Here is a 12,264-nt window from a genome sequence, read left to right on the forward strand (position 1 = left end):
CCAGTCCACTTATAAACGCTCTCCCAGTCTAAGATTCACTCCAGTTATACACTCTCTCCCAGTCTAGGATCCAGTCCAGTTATAGACTCTCTCACAGTCTTGGATCCAGTCCAGTTATAGACTCTCTCCCAGTCTAGGGTCTGCTCCAGTTATAGACTCTCTCCCAGTCAAGGATCCAGTCCAGTTATAGACTCTCTCCCAGTCTGGGATCCAGTCCAGTTATAGACTCTCTCCCAGTCTAGGATCCACTCCAATTTTAGACACTCTCCCAGTCTAGGATCCACTCCAGTTATAGACTCTCTCCCAGTCCAGGATCTACTCCAGTTGTAGACGTTCTCCCAGTCTTGGATCTACTCCAGTTATAGGCTCTCTCGCAGTCTAGCATCCAGTCCAGTTATAGGGTCTCTGCCACTCTAGGATCCACTCCAGTTACAGACTCTCTCCCAGTCTAGGATCCAGTCCATTTATAGACTCTCTCCCAGTCTAGGATCCAATCCAGTTATAGACTCTCTCCCAGTCTAGGATCCAGTCCAGTTACAGACTCTCTCCCAGTCCAGGATCCACTCCAGTTATAGACACTCACCCAGTCTCGGATCCACTCCAGTGCTATACTCTCTCCCAGTCTAAGATCCACTCCAGTTATAGACTCCCTCCCAGTCCATCATCCAGTCCAATTATAGACTCTCTCCTAGTCTAGGATCCAGTCCAGTTATAGACTCTCTCCCAGTCTAGGATCCACTCCAATTTTCGACACTCTCCCAGTCTAGGATCCACTCCAGCTATAGACTCTCTCCCAGTCTAGGATCCAGTCCAGTTATAGACTCTCTCCCAGTCTAGGATCCAGTCCAGCTATAGACTCTCTCCCAGTCTAGGATCCAGTCCAGTTATAAACTCTCTCCCAGTCTAGGATCCAATCCATTTATGGACTCTCTCCCAGTCTAGGATCCAGTCCACTTATAAACGCTCTCCCAGGCTAGGATCCACTCCAGTTATAGACTCTCTCCCAGTCTAGGATCCACTCCAGTTATAGACTCTTTCCCATGCTAAGATCCATTCCAGTTGTAGACTCTCCCCCAGTCTAGGATCCACTCCAGTTATAGACTCTCTGCCAGTCTAGCATCCAGTCCAGTTATAGACTCTCTCCCAGTCTAGGATCCAGTCCACTTCTAAACGCTCTCCCAGTCTAGGATCCACTCCATTTATAGGCTCTCTCCCAGTCTCGGATCCACTCCAGTTATAGACTCTCTCCCAGTCTAGGATCCACTCCAGTTATAGACACTCTCCCAGTCTAAGATCCACTCCAGTTATAGACACTCTCCCAGTCTAGGATCCACTCCAGTTATATACTCTCTCCCAGTCTAAGATCCACTCCAGTTATAGACTCCCTCCCAGTCCATCATCCAGTCCAATTATAGACTCTCTCCCAGTCTGGGATCCAGTCCAGTTATAGACTCTCTCCTAGTCTAGGATCCAGTCCAGTTATAGACTCTCTCCCAGTCTAGGATCCATTCCAGTTATAGACTCCCTCGCAGTCTAGCATCCAGTCCAGTTATAGGGTCTCTGCCACTCTAGGATCCACTCCAGTTATAGACTCTATCCCAGTCTAGAATCCAGTCCAGTTATAGACTCTCTCCCAGTCTAGGATCCAATCCAGTTATTGACTCTCTCCCAGTCTAGGATCCAGTCCAGTTATAGACTCTCTCCCAGTCTAGGATCCACTCCAGTTATAGACTCTCTCCCAGTCTGTGATCCACTCCAGTTATAGACTCTCTCCCAGTCTAGGATCCACTCCATTTATAGACTCTCTCCCAGTCTTGGATCCAGTCCAGTTATAGACTCTCTCCCAGTCTCGGATCCACTCCAGTTATAGACTCTCTCCCAGTCAAGGATGCACTCCATTAAAAGACTCTCTCCCAGTCTAGGATCCAGTCCAGTTAAAGACTCTCTCCCAGTCTAGGATCCACTCCAGTTATAGACTCTCTCTCAGTCTAGGATCCACTCCAGTTATAGACTCTCTCCCAGTCTAGGATCCACTCCAGTTATAGACTCTCTCCCAGTCTAGGATCTACTCCAGTTATAGGCTCTGTCCCAGTCTAGCATCCAGTCCAGTTATAGACTCGCTCCCAGTCTAGAATCTACTCCAGTTATAGACTCTCTCCCAGTCTTGGATCCATTCCAGTTATAGACTCTCTCCCAGTCTAGAATCTACTCCAGTTATAGACTCTCTCCTAGTCTAGGATCCATTCCAGTTATAGACTCCCTCGCAGTCTAGCATCCAGTCCAGTTATAGGGTCTCTGCCACTCTAGGATCCACTCCAGTTATAGACTCTAGCCCAGTCTAGGATCCACTCCAGTTATAGACTCTCTCCCAGTCTAGGATCCAATCCAGTTATTGACTCTCTCCCAGTCTAGGATCCAGTCCAGTTATAGACTCTCTCCCCGTCTAGGATCCACTCCAGTTATAGACTCTCTCTCAGTCTAGGATCCACTCCAGTTATAGACTCTCTCCCAGTCTAGGATCCAGTCCACTTATAAACGCTCTCCCAATCTAGCATCCATTCCAGTTAGAGATTCTCTCCCAGTCTAGGATCCAGTGCAGTTATAGACTCTCTCCCAGTCTAGGATCCTGTCCAGTTATAGACTCTCACCCAGTCTAGGGTCCAGTCCAGTTATAGACTCTCTCCCAGTCTACTATCCAGTCCAGTTATAGACTCCCAGTCTAGGATCCAGTCCAGTTTTAGACTCTCTCCCAGTCTAGGAGGGACTCCAGTTATGCACTCTCTCCCAGTCTAGGATCCAGTCCAGTTATAGACGCTCTCCCAGTCTAGGATCCACTCCAGTTATAGACACTCTCCCAGTCGAGGATCCACTCCAGTTATAGACGCTCTCCCAGTCTAGGATCCACTCCAGTTATAGACTCTCTCCCAGTCTAGGATCTATTCCAGTTATAGACTCTCCCAGTCTAGGATCCAGTCCAGTTATCGACTCTCTCCCAGTCTAGGATCTACTCCAGTTATAGAGTCTCTCCCAGTCTAGGATCCAGTCCAGTTATAGACTCTCCCAGTCAAGGATCCATTCCAGTTATAGACTCTCACCCAGTCTAGGACCCAGTCCAGTTATAGACTCTCTCCCAGTCTAGGATCTACTCCAGTTATAGACTCTCTCCTAGTCTAGGTTCCAGTCCAGTTTTAGACTCTCTCCCAGTCTTGGATCCAGTCCAGTTATAGACTCTCTCCCAGTCTAGAATCTACTCCAGTTATAGACTCTCTCCCAGTCTAGCATCCAGTCCAGTTATAGGGTCTCTGCCACTCTAGGATCCACTCCAATTTTAGACACTCTCCCAGTCTAGGATCCACTCCAGTTATCGACTCTCTCCCAGTCCAGGATCTACTCCAGTTGTAGACGTTCTCCCAGTCTTGGATCTACTCCAGTTATAGGCTCTCTCCCAATCTAGCATCCACTCCAGTTAGAGATTCTCTCCCAGTCTAGGATCCAGTCCAGTTATAGACTCTCTCCCAGTCTAGGATCCAATCCAGTTATAGACTCTCTCCCAGTCTAGGATCCACTTCAGTTATAGACTCTCTCCCAGTCTAGGATCCACTCCAGCTATAGACTCTCTCTCAGTCTAGGATCCACTCCAGTTATAGACTCTCTCCCAGTCTAGGATCCACTCCAGTAAAAGACTCCCTCCCAGTCCATCATCCAGTCCAATTATAGACTCTCTCCCAGTCTGGGATCCAGTCCAGTTATAGACTCTCTCCCAGTCTAGGATCCACTCCAGTTATAGACTCTCTCTCAGTCTAGGATCCACTCCAGTTATAGACTCTCTCCCAGTCTAGGATCCAGTCCACTTATAAACGATCTCCCAATCTAGGATCCACTCCAGTTAGAGATTCTCTCCCAGTCTAGGATCCAGTCCAGTTATAGACTCTCTCCCAGTCTAGGATCCTGTCCAGTTATAGACTCTCGTCCAGTTATAGACTCTCACCCAGTCTAGGATCCAGTCCAGTTATAGACTCTCTCCCAGTCTACGATCCAGTCCAGTTATAGGGTCTCTGCCACTCTAGGATCCACTCCAATTTTAGACACTCTCCCAGTCTAGGATCCACTCCAGTTATAGACTCTCTCCCAGTCCAGGATCTACTCCAGTTGTAGACGTTCTCCCAGTCTTGGATCTACTCCAGTTATAGGCTCTCTCGCAGTCTAGCATCCAGTCCAGTTTTTGGGTCTCTGCCACTCTAGGATCCACTCCAGTTATAGACTCTCTCCCAGTCTAGGATCCACTCCAGTTATAGACTCTCTCCCAGTCTAGGATCCAGTCCATTTATAGACTCTCTCCCAGTCTAGGATCCAATCCAGTTATAGACTCTCTCCCAGTCTAAGATCCACTCCAGTTATAGACTCCCTCCCAGTCCATCATCCAGTCCAATTATAGACTCTCTCCCAGTCTGGGATCCAGTCCAGTTATAGACTCTCTCCTAGTCTAGGATCCAGTCCAGTTATAGACTCTCTCCCAGTCTAGGATCCACTCCAATTTTAGACACTCTCCCAGTCTAGGATCCACTCCAGTTATAGACTCTCTCCCAGTCTAGGATCCAGTCCAGTTATAGACTCTCTCCCAGTCTAGGATCCAGTCCAGCTATAGACTCTCTCCCAGTCCAGGATCCAGTCCAGTTATAAACTCTCTCCCAGTCTAGGATCCAATCCAGTTATAGACTCTCTCCCAGTCTAGGATCCAGTCCACTTATAAACGCTCTCCCAGGCTAGGATCCACTCCAGTTATAGACTCTCTCCCAGTCTAGGATCCACTCCAGTTATAGACTCTTTCCCATGCTAAGATCCATTCCAGTTGTAGACTCTCCCCCAGTCTAGGATCCACTCCAGTTATAGACTCTCTCCCAGTCTAGCATCCAGTCCAGTTATAGACTCTCTCCCAGTCTAGGATCCAGTCCACTTATAAACGCTCTCCCAGTCTAGGATCCACTCCATTTATAGGCTCTCTCCCAGTCTAGGATCCACTCCAGTTACAGACTCTCTCCCAGTCTAGGATCCACTCCAGTTATAGACACTCTCCCAGTCTAAGATCCACTCCAGTTATATACTCTCTCCCAGTCTAAGATCCACTCCAGTTATAGACTCCCTCCCAGTCCATCATCCAGTCCAATTATAGACTCTCTCCCAGTCTGGGATCCAGTCCAGTTATAGACTCTCTCCTAGTCTAGGATCCAGTCCAGTTATAGACTCTCTCCCACTCTAGGATCCACTCCAATTATAGACTCTCTCCCAGTCTAGGATCCACTCCAGTTATAGACTCTCTCCCAGTCTAGGATCCACTCCATTTATAGACTCTCTCCCAGTCTAGGATCCACTCCAGTTATGGACTCTCTCTCAGTCTTGGATCCACTCCAGTTATAGACTCCCTCCCAGTCCATCATCCAGTCGAATTATACACTCTCTCCCAGCCTGGGATCCAGTCCAGTTATAGACTCTCTCCCAGTCTGTGATCCACTCCAGTTATAGACTCTCTCCCACTCTAGGATCCACTCCAATTATAGACTCTCTCCCAGTCTAGGATCCACTCCAGTTATAGACTCTCTCCCAGTCTAGGATCCACTCCATTTATAGACTCTCTCCCAGTCTAGGATCCAGTCCAGTTATAGACTCTCTCCCAGTCTAGGATCCACTCCAGTTATAGACTCTCTCCCAGTCTAGGATGCACTCCATTTATAGACTCTCTCCCAGTCTAGGATCCAGTCCAGTTAAAGACTCTCTCCCAGTCTAGGATCCACTCCAGTTATAGACTCTCTCTCAGTCTAGGATCCACTCCAGTTGTAGACTCTCTCCCAGTCTAGGATCCACTCCAGTTATAGAGTCCCTCCCAGTCCATCATCCAGTCCAATTATACACTCTCTCCCTGTCTATCATCTAGTCCAGTTAAAGACTATCTCCCAGTCTTTGATCCACTCCAGTTATAGACTCACTCCTAGTCTTGGATCCAGTCCAGTTATAGACTCTCTCCCAGTCTAGGATCTACTCCAGTTATAGGCTCTGTCCCAGTCTAGCATCCAGTCCAGTTATAGACTCGCTCCCAGTCTAGAATCTACTCCAGTTATAGACTCTCTCCCAGTCTAGGATCCATTCCAGTTATAGACTCTCTCCCAGTCAAGGATCCAGTCCAGTTATAGACTCTCTCCCAGTCTAGAATCTACTCCAGTTATAGACTCTCTCCCAGTCTAGGATCCATTCCAGTTATAGACTCCCTCGCAGTCTAGCATCCAGTCCAGTTATAGGGTCTCTGCCACTCTAGGATCCACTCCAGTTATAGACTCTATCCCAGTCTAGAATCCAGTCCAGTTATAGACTCTCTCCCAGTCTAGGATCCAATCCAGTTATTGACTCTCTCCCAGTCTAGGATCCAGTCCAGTTATAGACTCTCTCCCAGTCTAGGATCCACTCCAGTTATAGACTCTCTCCCAGTCTGTGATCCACTCCAGTTATAGACTCTCTCCCAGTCTAGGATCCACTCCATTTATAGACTCTCTCCCAGTCTGTGATCCACTCCAGTTATAGACTCTCTCCCAGTCTCGGATCCACTCCAGTTATAGACTCTCTCCCAGTCAAGGATGCACTCCATTAAAAGACTCTCTCCCAGTCTAGGATCCAGTCCAGTTAAAGACTCTCTCCCAGTCTAGGATCCACTCCAGTTATAGACTCTCTCTCAGTCTAGGATCCACTCCAGTTATAGACTCTCTCCCAGTCTAGGATCCACTCCAGTTATAGACTCCCTCCCAGTCCATCATCCAGTCCAATTATACACTCTCTCCCTGTCTATCATCTAGTCCAGTTAAAGACTATCTCCCAGTCTGTGATCCACTCCAGTTATAGACTCACTCCCAGTCTAGGATCCAGTCCAGTTATAGACTCTCTCCCAGTCTAGGATCTACTCCAGTTATAGGCTCTGTCCCAGTCTAGCATCCAGTCCAGTTATAGCCTCGCTCCCAGTCTAGAATCTACTCCAGTTATAGACTCTCTCCCAGTCTTGGATCCATTCCAGTTATAGACTCTCTCCCAGTCAAGGATCCAGTCCAGTTATAGACTCTCTCCCAGTCTAGCATCCAGTCCAGTTATAGGGTCTCTGCCACTCTAGGATCCACTCCAGTTATAGACTCTAGCCCAGTCTAGGATCCACTCCAGTTATAGACTCTCTCCCAGTCTAGGATCCAGTCCACTTATAAACGCTCTCCCAATCTAGCATCCACTCCAGTTAGAGATTCTCTCCCAGTCTAGGATCCAGTCCAGTTATAGACTCTCTCCCAGTCTAGGATCCTGTCCAGTTATAGACTCTCACCCAGTCTAGGATCCAGTCCAGTTATAGACTCTCTGCCAGTCTACTATCCAGTCCAGTTATAGACTCCCAGTCTTGGATCCAGTCCAGTTTTAGACTCTCTCCCAGTCTAGGAGGGACTCCAGTTATGCACTCTCTCCCAGTCTACGATCCAGTCCAGTTATAGACGCTCTCCCAGTCTAGGATCCACTCCAGTTATAGACACTCTCCCAGTCGAGGATCCACTCCAGTTATAGACGCTCTCCCAGTCTAGGATGCACTCCAGTTATAGACTCTCTCCCAGTCTAGGATCTATTCCAGTTATAGACTCTCCCAGTCTAGGATCCAGTCCAGTTATCGACTCTCTCCCAGTCTAGGATCTACTCCAGTTATAGATTCTCTCACAGTCTAGGATCCAGTCCAGTTATAGACTCTCCCAGTCAAGGATCCATTCCAGTTATAGACTCTCACCCAGTCTAGGACCCAGTCCAGTTATAGACTCTCTCCCAGTCTAGGATCTACTCCAGTTATAGACTCTCTCCTAGTCTAGGTTCCAGTCCAGTTTTAGACTCTCTCCCAGTCTTGGATCCAGTCCAGTTATAGACTCTCTCCCAGTCTAGAATCTACTCCAGTTATAGACTCTCTCCCAGTCTAGCATCCAGTCCAGTTATAGGGTCTCTGCCACTCTAGGATCCACTCCAATTTTAGACACTCTCCCAGTCTAGGATCCACTCCAGTTATCGACTCTCTCCCAGTCCAGGATCTACTCCAGTTGTAGACGTTCTCCCAGTCTTGGATCTACTCCAGTTATAGGCTCTCTCGCAGTCTAGCATCCAGTCCAGTTATAGGGTCTCTGCCACTCTAGGATCCACTCCAGTTATAGACTCTCTTCCAGTCTAGGATCCACTCCAGTTATAGACTCTCTCCCAGTCTCGGATCCAGTCCATTTATAGACTCTCTCCCAGTCTAGGATCCAATCCAGTTATAGACTCTCTCCCAGTCTAAGATCCACTCCAGTTATAGACTCCCTCCCAGTCCATCATCCAGTCCAATTATAGACTCTCTCCCAGTCTGGGATCCAGTCCAGTTATAGACTCTCTCCTCGTCTAGGATCCAGTCCAGTTATAGACTCTCTCCCAGTCTAGGATCCACTCCAATTTTAGACACTCTCCCAGTCTAGGATCCACTCCAGTTATAGACTCTCTCCCAGTCTAGGATCCAGTCCAGTTATAGACTCTCTCCCAGTCTAGGATCCAGTCCAGCTATAGACTCTCTCCCAGTCTAGGATCCAGTCCAGTTATAAACTCTCTCCCAGGCTAGGATCCACTCCAGTTATAGACTCTCTCCCAGTCTAGGATCCACTCCAGTTACAGACTCTTTCCCATGCTAAGATCCATTCCAGTTGCAGACTCTCCCCCAGTCTAGGATCCACTCCAGTTATAGACTCTCTCCCAGTCTAGCATCCAGTCCAGTTATAGACTCTCTCCCAGTCTAGGATCCAGTCCACTTATAAACGCTCTCCCAGTCTAGGATCCACTCCATTTATAGGCTCTCTCCCAGTCTAGGATCCACTCCAGTTATAGACTCTCTCCCAGTCTAAGATCCACTCCAGTTATAGACACTCTCCCAGTCTAGGATCCACTCCAGTTATATACTCTCTCCCAGTCTAAGATCCACTCCAGTTATAGACTCCCTCCCAGTCCATCATCCAGTCCAATTATAGACTCTCTCCCAGTCTGGGATCCAGTCCAGTTATAGACTCACTCCTAGTCTAGGATCCAGTCCAGTTATAGACTCTCTCCCACTCTAGGATCCACTCCAATTATAGACTCTCTCCCAGTCTGGGATCCACTCCAGTTATAGACTCTCTCCCAGTCTAGGATCCACTCCATTTATAGACTCTCTCCCAGTCTAGGATGCACTCCAGTTATAGACTCTCTCTCAGTCTAGCATCCAGTCCAGTTATAGACTCCCTCCCAGTCTAGAATCTACTCCAGTTATAGACTCTCTCCCAGTCTAGGATCCATTCCAGTTTTGACTCTCTCCCAGTCAAGGATCCAGTCCAGTTATAGACTCTCTCCCAGTCTAGAATCTACTCCAGTTATAGACTCTCTCCCAGTCTAGGATCCATTCCAGTTATAGACTCCCTCGCAGTCTAGCATCCAGTCCAGTGAAAGGGTCTCTGCCACTCTAGGATCCACTCCAGTTATAGACTCTCCCAGTCTAGGATCCAGTCCAGTTATAGACTCTCTCCCAGTCTAGGATCCAATCCAGTTATTGACTCTCTCCCAGTCTAGGATCCAGTCCAGTTATAGACTCTCTCCCAGTCTAGGATCCACTCCAGTTATAGACTCTCTCTCAGTCTAGGATCCACTCCAGTTATAGACTCTCTCCCAGTCTAGGATCCAGTCCACTTATAAACGCTCTCCCAATCTAGGATCCACTCCAGTTGGAGATTCTCTCCCAGTCTAGGATCCAGTCCAGTTATAGACTCTCTCCCAATCTAGGATCCAATCCAGTTATAGACTCTCTCCCAGTCTAGGATCCACTCCAGTTATCGACTCCCTCCCAGTCCATCATCCAGTCCAATTATAGACTCTCTCCCAGTCTGGGATCCAGTCCAGTTATAGACTCTCTCCCAGTCTAGGATCCACTCCAGTTATAGACTCTCTCTCAGTCTAGGATCCACTCCAGTTATAGACTCTCTCCCAGTCTAGGATCCAGTCCACTTATAAACGCTCTCCCAATCTAGGATCCACTCCAGTTAGAGATTCTCTCCCAGTCTAGGATCCAGTCCAGTTATAGACTCTCTCCCAGTCTAGGATCCTGTCCAGTTATAGACTCTCACCCAGTCTAGGATCCAGTCCAGTTATAGACTCTCTCCCAGTCTACGATCCAGTCCAGTTATAGACTCCCAGTCTAGGATCCAGTCCAGTTTTAGACTCTCTCCCAGTCCAGGATCTACTCCAGTTATAGACTCTCTCCCAGTCCAGGATCTACTCCAGTTATAGACGTTCTCCCAGTCTAGGATCTACTCCAGTTATAGGCTCTCTCCCAGTCCAGCATCCAGTCCAGTTATAGGGTCTCTGCCACTCTAGGATCCACTCCAGTTATAGACTCTCTCCCAGTCTAGGATCCAGTCCAGTTATAGACGCTCTCCCAGTCTAGGATCCACTCCAGTTATAGACACTCTCCCAGTCGAGGATCCACTCCAGTTATAGACTCTCTCCCAGTCTAGGATCCAGTCCAGTTATAGACGCTCTCCCAGTCTAGGATCCACTCCAGTTATAGACACTCTCCCAGTCGAGGATCCACTCCAGTTATAGACGCTCTCCCAGTCTAGGATCCACTCCAGTTATAGACTCTCTCCCAGTCTAGGATCTATTCCAGTTATAGACTCTCCCAGTCTCGGATCCAGTCCAGTTATCGACTCTCTCCCAGTCTAGGATCTACTCCAGTTATAGAGTCTCTCCCAGTCTAGGATCCAGTCCAGTTATAGACTCTCCCAGTCAAGGATCCATTCCAGTTATAGACTCTCACCCAGTCTAGGATCCAGTCCAGTTATAGACTCTCTCCCAGTCTAGGATCTACTCCAGTTATAGACTCTCTCCTAGTCTAGGTTCCAGTCCAGTTTTAGACTCTCTCCCAGTCTTGGATCCAGTCCAGTTATAGACTCTCTCGCAGTCTAGGATCCACTCCAGTTATAGACCCTCTCCCAGTCTAGGATCCACTCCAGTTATAGACGCTCTCCCAGTCGAGGATCCACTCCAGTTATAGACGTTCTCCCAGTCTAGGATCCACTCCAGTTATAGGCTCTCTCCCAGTCTAGGATGCAGTCCAGTTATAGACTCTCTCCCAGTCCAGGATCTACTCCAGTTATAGACACTCTCCCAGTCTCGGATCCACTCCAGTTATATACTTTCTCCCAGTCTAGGATGCAGTCCAGTTATAGACTCTCTCCCAGTCCAGGATCTACTCCAGTTATAGACTCTCTCCCAGTCCAGGATCTACTCCAGTTATAGACTTTCTCCCAGTCTAGGATCTACTCCAGTTATAGGCTCTCTCCCAGTCTAGCATCCAGTCCAGTTATAGACTCTCTCCCAGTCTAGGATCCAGTCCAGTTATAGACTCTCTCCCAGTCCAGGATCCACTCCAGTTATATACTCTCTCCCAGTCTTGGATCCAGTCCAGTTATAGACTCTCTGCCAGTCTATGATCTACTCCAGTTATAGGCTCTGTCCCAGTGTAGGATCCAGTCCAGTTATAGACTCTCTGCCAGTCTATGATCTACTCCATTTATAGACTCTCTCCCAGTCTAGGATCCACTCCATTTATAGACTCTCTCCCAGTCTAGGATCCACTGCAGTTATAGACTCTCTCCCAGTCTAGGATCCACTCCAGTTGTAGACTCTCTCCCAGTCTAGGATCCACTCCATTTATAGACTCTCTCCCAGTCTAGGATCCACTCCAGTTATAGACTCTCAGTCTAGGATCCACTCCAGTTATAGACTTCCTCCCAGTCCATCATCCAGTCCAATTATACACTCTCCCTGTCTATCATCTGGTCCAGTTAAAGACTATCTCCCAGTCTGTGATCCACTCCAGTTTTCGACTCTCTCCCAGCCTGCGATCCAGTCCAGTTATAGACTCCCAGTCTAGGATCCAGTCCAGTTATAGACTCTCTCCCAGTCTAGGATCTACTCCAGTTATAGACTCTCTCCTAGTCTAGGATCCAGTCCAGTTTTAGACTCTCTCCCAGTCTAGGTGGCACTCCAGTTATACACTTTCTCCCAGTCTAGGATGCAGTCCAGTTATAGACTCTCTCCCAGTCTAGGATGCAGTCCAGTTATAGACTCTCTCGCAGTCTAGGATCCAGTCCAGTTATAGACTCTATCCCAGTCTAGGATCCAGTCCAGTTATAGACTCTCTCCCAGTCCAGG

General features: G+C 48.1%; 1 protein-coding gene across 4 annotated transcripts in view; it reads left to right on the forward strand.

The window, feature by feature from the left end:
- The window catches only part of LOC147121689 (roquin-1-like), a 414,634-nt gene that overhangs the window by 372,070 nt on the left and 30,300 nt on the right, over window positions 1–12,264 (forward strand). The gene's annotated exons all lie outside the window — the stretch shown is intronic.

Source organism: Somniosus microcephalus, chromosome 3 (genome assembly GCF_052327205.1).
Source record: "Somniosus microcephalus isolate GS21.2 chromosome 3, FLI_Smic_1.0, whole genome shotgun sequence".
In the NCBI taxonomy this organism is placed as follows: Eukaryota; Metazoa; Chordata; class Chondrichthyes; order Squaliformes; family Somniosidae; genus Somniosus; species Somniosus microcephalus.